The sequence below is a fragment of the Chiloscyllium punctatum genome, chromosome 48, assembly GCF_047496795.1.
Source record: "Chiloscyllium punctatum isolate Juve2018m chromosome 48, sChiPun1.3, whole genome shotgun sequence".
NCBI classification, from domain to species: domain Eukaryota; kingdom Metazoa; phylum Chordata; class Chondrichthyes; order Orectolobiformes; family Hemiscylliidae; genus Chiloscyllium; species Chiloscyllium punctatum.
In genome coordinates this window covers 21419516-21431735 of record NC_092786.1, presented here as the reverse complement: position 1 = coordinate 21431735, position 12220 = coordinate 21419516, and positions in this window count along the sequence as shown.

The following is a 12220-nucleotide window of genomic DNA, read 5'->3' as shown; positions in this document are numbered from 1 at the left end:
ATCACCCCTTCTATCATTTTACTGCTGATTGAGGGTAGACTGATGGGGCGGTAATGAATCGGGTTCGATGTGTCTTGGTTTTCTTGTTCAGGTCATACGTGGGCAATTTTTGACATTGTTGGGTCGATGCCAGTGTTGTAGCTGAAGCAAATTGACCGCAGGCATGGTTAGTCTGCTGCACCTGGCTTCAGTGCTATCGCCGGAGGGTTGTCAGGGCCCATAGCTTTTGCAGTGTCCAGCACCTCCAGCATTTGCTTGATATCACGTGAAGTGAATCAAGTTGGGTGGAGACTGGCATCTGAGTTGCTGGGGACCTCAGGAGGAGGCTAAGATGGGTCATTCATTTAGCACAGCTGGCTGAAGATAGTTGACTACCTCATGGTTGAGAATGGCTGTGGCAGGGCTGCAGCGATTCAAGCTGTCCTGTTGGTTGTGGCGTTGCTTAGCTCCATCACATGCAACAGCAACAGGATGTGCTGGATGGCTGTTACAGGAAGGGGGGGGGAAGCCTCAGATACAGTCACATAGATGGGTTAACTCCAGGAAGGGTAAGAGAGGTAGGCAGATAGTGCAGGAGTCTTTTGTGGTTTTCCCCATTTCAAACAGGTATATTGTTTAGGAAAATGTAGGGGCTGATGGATCCTCAGGGGAACATAGCACGAACAGCCAAGTTTCTGGTGTTGAGTCTGGCTCTAATGCAACGAGGGGTACATTGGCTTCCAAGAGATCAATTGTGTTCGGGGATTCTGTAGTCTGAGGTACAGACAGACGTTTCTGTGGCCAGCAGAGAAAAAGCAGAATGGTGTGTTGTCTCCCTGGTGCCAGGATCAAGGATGTCTCAGAGAGGGTGCAAAATGTTCTCACGGGGGAGAGAGGCCAGCAGGAGGTCATTGTCCACATTGGAACCAACGACATTGGAAGGGAAAAGGTTGAGACTCTGAAGGGAGATTACAGAGAGTTAGGCAGAAATTTAAAAAGGAGGTCCTCAAGGGTAGTAATATCTGGATTACTCCCAGTGCTACGAGCGAGTGAGGGCAGGAATAGGAGGATAGAGCAGATGAATGCGTGGCTGAGGAGCTGGTGTATGGGAGAAGGATTCACATTTTTGGATCATTGGAATCACTTTTGGGGTAGAAGTGACCTGTACAAGAAGGATGGATTGCACCTAAATTGGAAGAGGACTAATATACTGGCAGGGAAAGTTGCGAGAACTGCTCGGGAGGATTTAAACTAGTAAGGTGGGGGGAGGGTGGGTGGGACCCAGGGAGATAGTGAGGAAATAGATCAATCTGAGACTGGTACAGCTGAGAACAGAAGTGAGTCAAACAGTCAGGGCAGGCAGGGACAAGGTAGGACTAATAAATTAAACTGCATTTATTTCAATACAAGGGGCCTAACAGGGAAGGCAGATGAACTCAGGGCATGGTTAGGAACATGGGACTGGGGTATAATAGCAACTACAGAAACATGGCTCAGGGATGGGCAGGACTGGCAGCTTAATGTTCCAGGATACAAATGCTACAGGAAGGATGGAAAGGGAGGCAAGAGAGGAGGGGGAGTGGCATTTTTGATAAGGGATAGCATTACAGCTGTGCTGAGGGAGGATATTCCCGGAAATACATCCAGGGAAGTTATTTGGGTGGAACTGAGAAATAAGAAAAGGATGATCACCTTATTGGGATTGTATTATAGACCCCCCAATAGTCAGAGGGAAATTGAGAAACAAACTTGTAAGGACATCTCTGCTATCTGTAATAATAATAGGGTAGTTATGGTAGGGGATTTTAACTTTCCAAACATCGACTGGGACTGCCATAGTGTTAAAGGTTTAGATGGAGAGGAATTTCTTAAGTGTGTACAAGACAATTTTCTGATTCAGTATGTGGATGTACCTACTAGAGAAGGTGCAAAACTTGACCTACTCTTGGGAAATAAGGCAGGGCTGGTGACTGAGGTGTCAGTGGGGGAGCACTTTGGGGCCAGCGACCATAATTCTATTAGTTTTAAAATAGTGATGGAAAAAGATAGACCAGATCTAAAAGTTGAAGTTCTAAATTGGAGAAAAGCCAATTTTGACGGTATTAGGCAAGAACTTTCGAAAGCTGATTGGAGGCAGATGTTCGCAGGTAAATGGACGGCTGGAAAATGGGAAGCCTTCAGAAATGAGATAATAAGAATCCAGAGAAAGTATATTCCTGTCAGGGTGAAAGGGAAGGCTGGTAGGTATAGAGAATGTTGGATGACTACACCATCTATTCCCCTACACTTTGAAAGGAAGTAGGAGTATACTTAAGAGGGAAATCAGGAGGGCAAAATGGGAACATGAGATAGCTTTGGCAAATAGAATTAAGGAGAATCCAAAGAGTTTATACAAATACATTAAGGACAAAAGGGTAACTAGGGAGAGAATAGGACCCCTCAAAGATCAACAAGGCGGCCTTTGTGTGGAGCCGCAGAAAATGGGGGAGATACTAAATGAATATTTTGCAACAGTATTTACTGTGGAAAAGGATATGGAAGATACAGACTGTAGGGAATTGGATGGTGACACCTTGACAAATGTCCATATTACAGAGGAGGAAGTGCTGGATGTCTTGAAACAGGGAAAGGCGGATAAATCCCCAGGACCTGATCAGGTGTACCCGAGAACTCTGTGGGAAGCTAGAGAAGTGATTGCTGGGCCTCTTGCTGAGATATTTGTATCATCGATACTCACAGGTGAGATGCTGGAAGACTGGAGGTTGGCAAACGTGGTGCCACTATTTAAGAAGGGTGGTAAGGACAAGCCAGGGAACTATAGACCAGTGAGCCTGACCTCGGTGGTGGGCAAGTTGTTGGAGGGAATCCTGAGGGACAGGATGTACATGTATTTGGAAAGGCAAGGACTGATTAGGGATAGTCAACATGGCTTTGTGCGTGGGAAATCATGTCTCACAAACTTGATTGAGTTTTTTGAAGAAGTAACAAAGAAGATTGATGAGGGCAGAGCAGTAGATGTGATCTATATGGACTTCAGTAAGGCGTTCGACAAGGTTCCCCATGGGAGACTGATTAGCAAGGTTAGATCTCATGGAATACAGGGAGAACTAGCCATTTGGATACAGAACTGGCTCAAAGGTAGAAGACAGAGGGTGGTGGTGGAGGGTTGTTTTTCAGACTGGAGGCCTGTGACCAGTGGAGTGCCACAAGGATCGGTGCTGGGCCCTCTACTTTTTGTCATTTACATAAATGATTTGGATGCGAGCATAAGAGGTACAGTTAGTAAGTTTGCAGATGACACCAAAATTGGAGGTGTAGTGGACAGCGAAGAGGGTTACCTCAGATTACAACAGGATCTGGACCAGATGGGCCAATGGGCTGAGAAGTGGCAGATGGAGTTTAATTTAGATAAATGTGAGGTGCTGCATTTTGGGAAAGCAAATCTTAACAGGACTTATACACTTAATGTTAAGGTCCTAGGGTGTGTTGCTGAACAAAGAGACCTTGGAGTGCAGGTTCATAACTCCTTGAAAGTGGAGTCGCAGGTAGATAGGATAGTGAAGAAGGCGTTTGGTATGCTTTCCTTTATTGGTCAGAGTATTGAGTACAGGAGTTGGGAGGTCATGTTGTGGCTGTACAGGACATTGGTGAGGCCACTGTTGGAATATTACATGCAATTCTGGTCTCCTTCCTATCGGAAAGAAGTTGTGAAACTTGAAAGGGTTCAGAAAAGATTTACAAGGATGTTGCCAGGGTTGGAGGATCTGAGCTACAGGGAGAGGCTGAACAGGCTGGGGCTGTTTTCCCTGCAGTGTCGGAGGCTGAGGGGTGACCTTATAGAGGTTTACAAAATTATGAGGGGCATGGATAGGGTAAATAGGCAAAGTCTTTTCCCTGGGGTCAGGGAGTCCAGAACTAGAGGGCATAGGTTTAGGGTGAGAGGGGAAAGATATAAAAGAGACCCAAGGGCAACGTTTTCACACAGAGGGTGGTACGTGTATGGAATGAGCTGCCAGAGGATGTGGTGGAGGCTGGTACAATTACAACATTTAAGAGGCATTTGGATGGGTATATGAATAGGAAGGGTTTGGAGGGATATGGGCCGGGTGTTGGCAGGTGGGACTAGATTGGGTTGGAATATCTGGTCGGCATGGACGGGTTGGACCGAAGGGTTTGTTTTCATGCTGTCCATCTCTGTGACTCTGTGACTCTAATCTTCCTGCTACTGCATCACAGTCAAATTGGACTTTGAGAAGCTCAATTTCTCTGTGTTTTTGTCGGTTCTGTAATCTAAATCATCACCATTGATTTTCTTCTTAATAAACCTTCATATTTCTGACTGCTCCAGGTTACTGTTTTAGAAATTGATTCCTTTCACCATATTGAAATTCATAAATACTAAAATTGAACAAATTAGCTCGAGTGAAAGCAGACAGATTTCTATTTTATTTCATTGCAATTTGTTGTACACGGGAGCAATTTTATATCAGAATTGTGTTCGCCTTAATGAGAATTCACTGTATCTGGAGTTTCCGTAGCAACAGACAGGTGACTTACGTTTTCTGACAATCTGAAAAAGCGGGGAAGTAAGTTTAATTCTCTTTGTCGAAAATGGCCTGTCAGTCAGCTTGAAATTGCTGCCTTTGAGATTTTCCCGTTAGTTAATTGGATAATGGAGATGTAAAGGACTAGATATCTCAAAGGCCTATTGCAATGTATGTAATTTCTGTGGATCCTGGGAGAACACCAGGAGGTTGTACATTGACACTGAAGGATTCCACAATGTCCAGAGGCCCTCCCTACATTCCCAGTGCCAAAGAGGTCGTTCATTTGCAGCAGAATCTCAAGGGAGGTCAGGTGGGAGAGTTGTCTTGGAGAGAGAGCCTGCACGAGAGTACTGTTCCACTGTCTCTCATGTTTCACGACTGCATCCTGCGCCAAGTCTGGAGCTACTGTCTGACTCTTGGCAGGAAGAGCTCAGCTTTAATAGACTCGCTGGCACAATAGTTGTACTCTCACCTCTCTGTCACAATGTTGCAAGTTCCAAGCGCAGCGCCAGGGTTTTGATTATTGAACACTTACAATGAAGTATCAGGCTGGATTATGCATCCAAGTGACACCATGATTCCAGACTGAAATACAGACACCAGTGTTTCAATGCATTCCAATAATAACTTTCATTTAATTAACTGACGACTTACACAACCTTTGAAGCAAAGTTTAAGGTAAGAACTGATTCAATTAAGTGTCGTTCTCGTGATTTTTAAGCTCCACCTCAATAACCATAAGTTCACAGCTTTCCCACCTTCCGGAGACCTTCCGTATGTGGAAATTCCCCAACACATTAAATCCTGATCCCACCATCTCCTGCGGCCCTGCTGCCCCAAGGATATGAATCACAGAAATGGCACTTCCTTCTGAAGCTTTCAGCCCTCTTCCCATGACTACCTTCTCAAATCAATCCTGGGAAAATCCTCTCCCAATTCATTTGGAGCTTCAGCCTTCAATTGCCAAGTGCCTACCCTTTAGCTCTACATTTCCCTCGTCTGCAGCTACCAAGCTGCTCAATCACACCCTCATCAACATCTCTTACACACTTATCCCCATTACAATGATTATTGTACCTCACCGTGGCTGTTCCAGACTTTAACCGAAATGCCCAGATATCTGGACAGTGTCAGATTTGGTTGGATTGTGTGGAGTACTCAGATCCTGCTGACATCCGTGAGATGGAGTTTCGAGATCAGTATTACCATGGAACACAAACCTGACCCCTTGACTACTTTTTTTTCTCATGCACACCATCTTCCCCTCCAATATTGCGAGCGGCTTCTGGTTTCCTTTGTCACCAGGATTGGGAACATGCCATCCCACCCCCCCCATCCTGTCAAAACTTCCCTTCCTCTCCAAAATCTCTGAGCATGTTCTTGCCTCCCAGAAATTAGATTAGATTCCCTACAGTGCGGAAACAGGCCCTTCGGCCGAACAAGTCGACCCTCCAAGAGCCACCCACCCAGACCCATCCCCTACATTTAGCCCTTCGCCTAACACTACGGGCAATTTAGCATGGCCAATTCACCTGCACATTTTTGGACTGTGGGAGGAAACTGGAGCACCCGGAGGAAACCCACACAGACACAGAGAGAATGTAGAAAACTCCACACAGACAGTTGCCTGAGGCGGGAATTGAACCTGGGTCTCTGGTGCTGTGAGGCAGCAGTGCTAACCACTGTGCCACCCATATGTTCCCATCTTTCCTGGAAAAAAAGATGTTTGAATCAATTGAATTTGGTTTCTGCTCCAGGCACAATACCAAAATTTGTCTCCAACAAAGTCTCACATGTAGGGCCTGAAGGAGTGTAGTGAAACAGAGGGACCTTGGAGTTCAGGTGCACAGTTCTCTGGAAGTGGAGTCCCAGGTAGACAGGGCAGTGAAGAAGGCTTTTGGCACACTGGGCTTCATCAGTCAGGGCATTGAGTTGGGAAATTATGTTGCAGTTATACAGGACGATGGTGAGGCCACCCTTTGAGAGTATTGTGTTCAGTTTTGGTCTTCTTGCTATAGAAAGGATGTTACTAAACTGAAAGAGTGCAGAAGAAATTTACAAGGATGCTGCCAGGACTCAAGGGTCTGAGTTATAGGGAGAGTTTGGACAATCAGCACTTTTTTCAGCATAGCAGACTGAGGGGGGATTTTATAAAAGTGTATTACAGTTTGAGAGGCATGGGTAGAGAGCGAATGTACTCAGTCTTTTTCCCAGGGTTGGGGAATCGAGGACTAGAGGGCACCAGTTTAAGGTTAGAAAGGGAACCTTTTTTACATAGAGGATGGTACGCATATGGAATGAGCTGCCAGTGGGGGTGGTTGAAATGGGTACAATAACAACATTTAAAAGGCATTTGGACAAATACATGGATAGGAAAGGATTAGAAGGATATGGGCCAGGTGCAGGGAAATGGGGTAGACGTTGATGGATATTTTGGTCGGTGTGGACCAGTTTGGGCCAAAGGGCTGTCTCTGTGCTGTAGGACTCTATAACTCGATGTTACAACCGGTTGAGAAGCGGTAAAGTAGCTCACCTCCTTGCAACCTTCGTAGAATTCATAGCAACAAATGTTTAATATCTTTTAGCTTGGTGTTCTAACCTTTTCCAACTGACATGGAATTTGACTGCAGTTAATAAGGAGCTCATCACAAAGTTTCTTGAGTGAAACAATTTTATTTCCAGCTAATCTTGAGGAAAATAAGATGCAATGTCAAACAAATGGACTTCATATACTCACTTAGCAGCTTCCACAGTGTGTACTGCAATGCATTAGGGCAGCGTAGCGGCTCAGTGGTTAGCACTGCTGCCTCACAGCACCAGGTTTGACCCCACCCTCGGGCCACTGTCTGTGTAAAGTTTGCACATTCTCCCTGTGTCTGTGTGGTGCCGGTTTCCTCCCACAGGCCAAAGATGGGCAGGCTAGGTGGATTGGCCATGGTAAAAATGAGAGGTTATGGGGATAGAGTGGAGGGGATGGGTCTGGGGAGGATGCTATTGAGAGTTTTGTGCAGACTGATTGGGCAGTTGGCCACCTTCAGCATTGTACAGATTCTACCATCTCCAAAATGCAGTGCTATGATTTATCAATGATTTATCCTCTGGCAGCACCTTCCAAACCCATGACCAGTACCACCTAGAAGGACAAGGGCAGCTCCCTTATGGTCAGTGGGACAAAATTCTGGAACTAGGAGAAAGTGAGGACTGCAGATGCTGGAGATCAGAGTCGAGAGTGTGGTGCTGGAAAAGCACAGCAGGTCAGGCAGCATCCGAGGAGCAGGAGGATCGATGTTTCAGGCAGGAGTCCTTCATCAGGAATGAGGCTGTGGCCTGGGGGGGTGGGGGGAGCGTGCTGAGAGAGATAAATGGGAGGGGGTTGGGGCTGGGGGGAAGGTAGCTGAGAATGTAACAGAAGATGAAGATGGTGGAGAAGGTGATAGGTTGATGATATCCACCTCTACCTTACCAGTGACTCTCTCAACCTCTCCACTATCTCAAATTCTATAAATTGTTTAACTGGCATCCAGTGAAGAGCAGATTATTCCTCCAATTCAATATTGCAAAGGCTAAAGCCATGACCTTTGTCCCTATCACAAACTCTGCTGCCTTGTCGTTAACTCCATCCCTGTCCTTGGCAGCAATCTGTGTTTGAACCAGACTGATTGCAAGTTTGATGCCATTTCTGACATTGAGATGATATTTTTATTTAAACCATATATCTGTGCAATCAATAATACCACCTACTTCCACCTCGACATCATCTATCTTTGCTGGAAAAGCGCAACAGGTCAGGCAGCATCCTTCCTGATGAAGGGCTCATGCCCAAAACGTCGATTCTCCTGTTCCTTGGAGGCTGCCTGACCTGCTGCGCTTTTCCAGCAACACATTTTCAGCTCTGATCTCCAGCATCTGCAGTCCTCACTTTCTCCTCATCTATCTTCACCCCCCCCTCAACTCCTCTGCACCTGAAACCCTCCTCCTCGCCCTGATTAGCTCCAGAGTTCACGATTCAAATGGACTCCTCAACGCTTTCACCTTTGTCTAATTTTTGTTGATTTGACGGGAGCCAAAACCTTGGACAAAATGCATTTCATCTCATGAACCCTGTGCTCACTGATCTTACCCTAGTTAAAGAATTCTTCGATATTGCGTTATCCCTGTTTTCAAACCCTCCACTGGTATTGTCCCTCCAATTTCTGTGGGTTCCTCCAGCCCTGGAAGCTGTGGAGAAATGGGTTAACAAACTAAGAGACTCTGATGTCATGATGATATATGGTCATGTGACAAGAAGATACTTTGTCAAGAGAAGGTGCTCTCATTCATGTAGAATTCTGACTATGGACATCAAATGATTCCTGTTCAAAGGAACGCAGGGTCTTATGAAAGATAATCACACTGTCTAAAAATCTAAACAGAAGTTAAAATATAATCCCTGGGATATCAACAATCCTCTTAATTCGGTCTTTGAGCATCTTGGATCTCACTGCTTAAGTTCTGAAAGTCCATCCTTGAACTTCCCCACCTCTAGACCTATTTGAAAAGCCTCCTAAACATTCACCTCTTTGACCATCTGCCTCTTTTCATAGTTCAGGGTCATATTTTATTGGCATCCTATGTACAAGATCATAGAATCCCTATAGTATGGAATTAGGCCATTCAGCCCAACAAGTCCACACCAACTCTTCGAAGAGTATCCCACCCAGAATCACCCCCCCTACGTTATCCCTGTAACCCAGCATTTCCCACGGCCAATCCACCTAACCTGCACATCTTTGGACTGTGGGAGGAAACCGGTGCACCCGGAGGAAACCCACGCAGACACGGGGAGAATGTGCAAACTCCACACAGACATCGCCTGAGGCTGGAATCGAACCTGGTGCTGTGAGGGGCAGTGCTCACCACTGAGCCACCATGCCATCTACAGCTAAGACTACCCTTCGAAAGGTATTTAATTGGCAGTGAACTGCATTATGGTTGTAACAGGTATTATCTAAATTAAATTTCTATCCTTTTTAATGACTCTCAACAATGTATGATCTTCATCAACAGCCTGGGAGCATATAAACATAGGACATACCTCAAAATAATATCAGCCCTGTGTCTTACAGCCTTAGATAATACTCCCATCTTACTACGCTCCATTCTCAGAACAACAACTGCCATGATAGGCTGGAATTGACTGGAGTCCCTGGTACTGGTGCTGTCTTTAAAAGTCTGTATTGTGCTTAGACAAGCACTGTCAGCCCAGAGCTGCCCTCGATGGTTCCTGATATTTGTCTCAGACTTGGCAGACAGGGGAACTTGGCATTCTGCCGGGAAGGCACAAAGCTGGAGGTCTTGCTGAATGGAATGGTTATCTTCCCATCAGAGGACGCCACAACATAAGACGATGCCAACCTAGTCTCTGGTTTCCCACTGGGTTAGCGGAGTCTCAGCGTCTGGAGACATCCCCCGTGCTGTAGGAAGAGGGTCAATGACCTCTCCTACCTTGCCAGGGTAAACACCACGATCTTCCCTCTGATACCTCACATTCACTCTCTCCCTCTCTCTCTCTCTCTGCTCCTGTCCCTCACCCCATCAAGGCTCATGTCCTATCACTCTCACTATCGCCCACACCTTCCCTCACACACTCTCACTCACCCCGACCCCCCGACATCACTAACCCTGTATGCCCTCTGCGCTGCCAACCCCACTCACTCGGGACACCACCCCCCCACCTGTTCCAACAGCTGTGCCACCCACGACCATCTCCCTTAACATCGACCCTCTCTCATTCCAGGAGGAAGGCAGATCACAACAAGGCCGAAGTGGGCAAGTCGGTGGTAGGCTACCTGATAGTCTGCTCCTCACCCATTATATAGAAACCATAGAGATTCTGACCTCCCCCAGGGTGGCAGACTGAGCATGTCCAAGCCACTGGAGTGTTCTCAGAGGTTGGCTTTGACGTACTGCACCAGAACCCTGGCAGAAGGTGATCCCCATTGATGACAACATTCCCGGCTTTGTGTCTGCACTAAATACAAAAGCCGGACAACGTTTCACATGAGCTTGATATCTCTGGCTGAGGGGTAAATGCGCAAAAAGACAAGATAAGGCAAGGACGCTTGAGTATCCAGGTAGACTCAGGGTGAGTGAGCAAGTGAAGACCCCCAGAGATGCAGCCTGGTGTAGTTGATGAGTTAGCAGTGTGTCCTTGCAGCAGCGTTACAATAAGAGTCAGCAAGAAGCCCAATTGCAGAAGTGGATCATGAGATCAAAGCATCCCAATAGTGCAGAAAGGGGCCATTCAGCCCATCGAGCCCATTGAGTCTGTAACAGCCCTCCAAAGAGCACCCTACACTATCCCTGTAACCCTCTATTCCTCGTGCTGAATCCTCCTAACCTGCATAATCTTTGGATTGTGGGAGGAAACTGGAGTACCCAAAGGAAACCCACGCAGACACGGGGAGAATGTGCAAACTCCACACAGTCAGTTGCCTGAGGCTACAATCAAACCCTCGTTCCCTGGCGCTGTGTGGCAGCAGTGCTAACCACTGAGCCACCATGCCACCCCATACATTGATACTGGTGTCCAACATGAAGATCTCTTCGAGAAAGTAGCGAGCTGAGGTACCTGCACTTATTTCGAGGCAAAGAAGTCATAAAGTTTACTTTATTTGGCACATGTGTTCCGACCTCGGTGTGGAAAAGTGTGGTGCTGGAAAAGCACAGCAGGTCAGGCAGCATCCGAGGAGCAGGAGAATCAATATTTCGGGCATAAGCCCTTCATCAGGAAAGTGAGGGGGAATTGGGCTGACACATAATTAAAGTTAGATGCAGGTGGGGGGTGATAGTGATAGTGATAGGTCAGTGGGGAGGGTGGACAGATAGGTGGGAAGGAAGATGGGATGGTAGGACAGGTCAAGAGGGCGGTGCTGGGTTGGAGGGTTGGGTCTGGGATGAGGTGGGGGGAGGGGAGGTTTGGAAACTGGTGAAGTCGATGTTGATGCCGTGTGGGTGGGTCCCAAGATGGAAGATGCAGTTACTAGCGGTGTTCCGCAAGGATCTGTTTTGGGACCATTGCTGTTTGTCATTTTTATAAATGACCTGGAGGAGGGGCTAGAAGGTTGGGTGAGCAAGTTTGAGGATTATACGAAAGTCGGTGGAGTTGTGGACAGTGAGGAAGGATGTGTCAGGTTACAGCAGGATATAGATAAGCTGTAGAGCTGGGCAGAAAGGTGGCAAATGGAGTTCAATGTGGGTAAGTGTGAGGTGATTCACTTTGGTAAGAGTAACAAGAAGATGGGGTACTGGGCTAATGGTCGGATACTTGGTAGTGTGGATGAGCAGAGGGATCTTGGTGTCCATGTACACAGATCTCTGAAAGTTGCCACCCAGGTAAATAGTGCTGTGAAGAAGGCATATGGTGTACTGGGCTTTATTGGTAGAGGAATTGAGTTCCGGAGTCCTGAGGTCATGTTGCAGGTGTATAGGACTCTGGTGCGGCCTTATCTGGAGGATTGTGTACAGTTTTGGTTACCATACTATAGGAAGGATGTGGAGGCACTGGAACGGGTGCAGAGGAGGTTTACCAGGATGTTGCCTGGCATGGTAGGAAGATCGTATGAGGAAAGGCTGAGGCACTTGGGGCTGTTCTCATTGGAGAAAAGAAGGTTTAGGGGTGATTTGATAGAGGTGTACAAGATGATTAGGGGGTT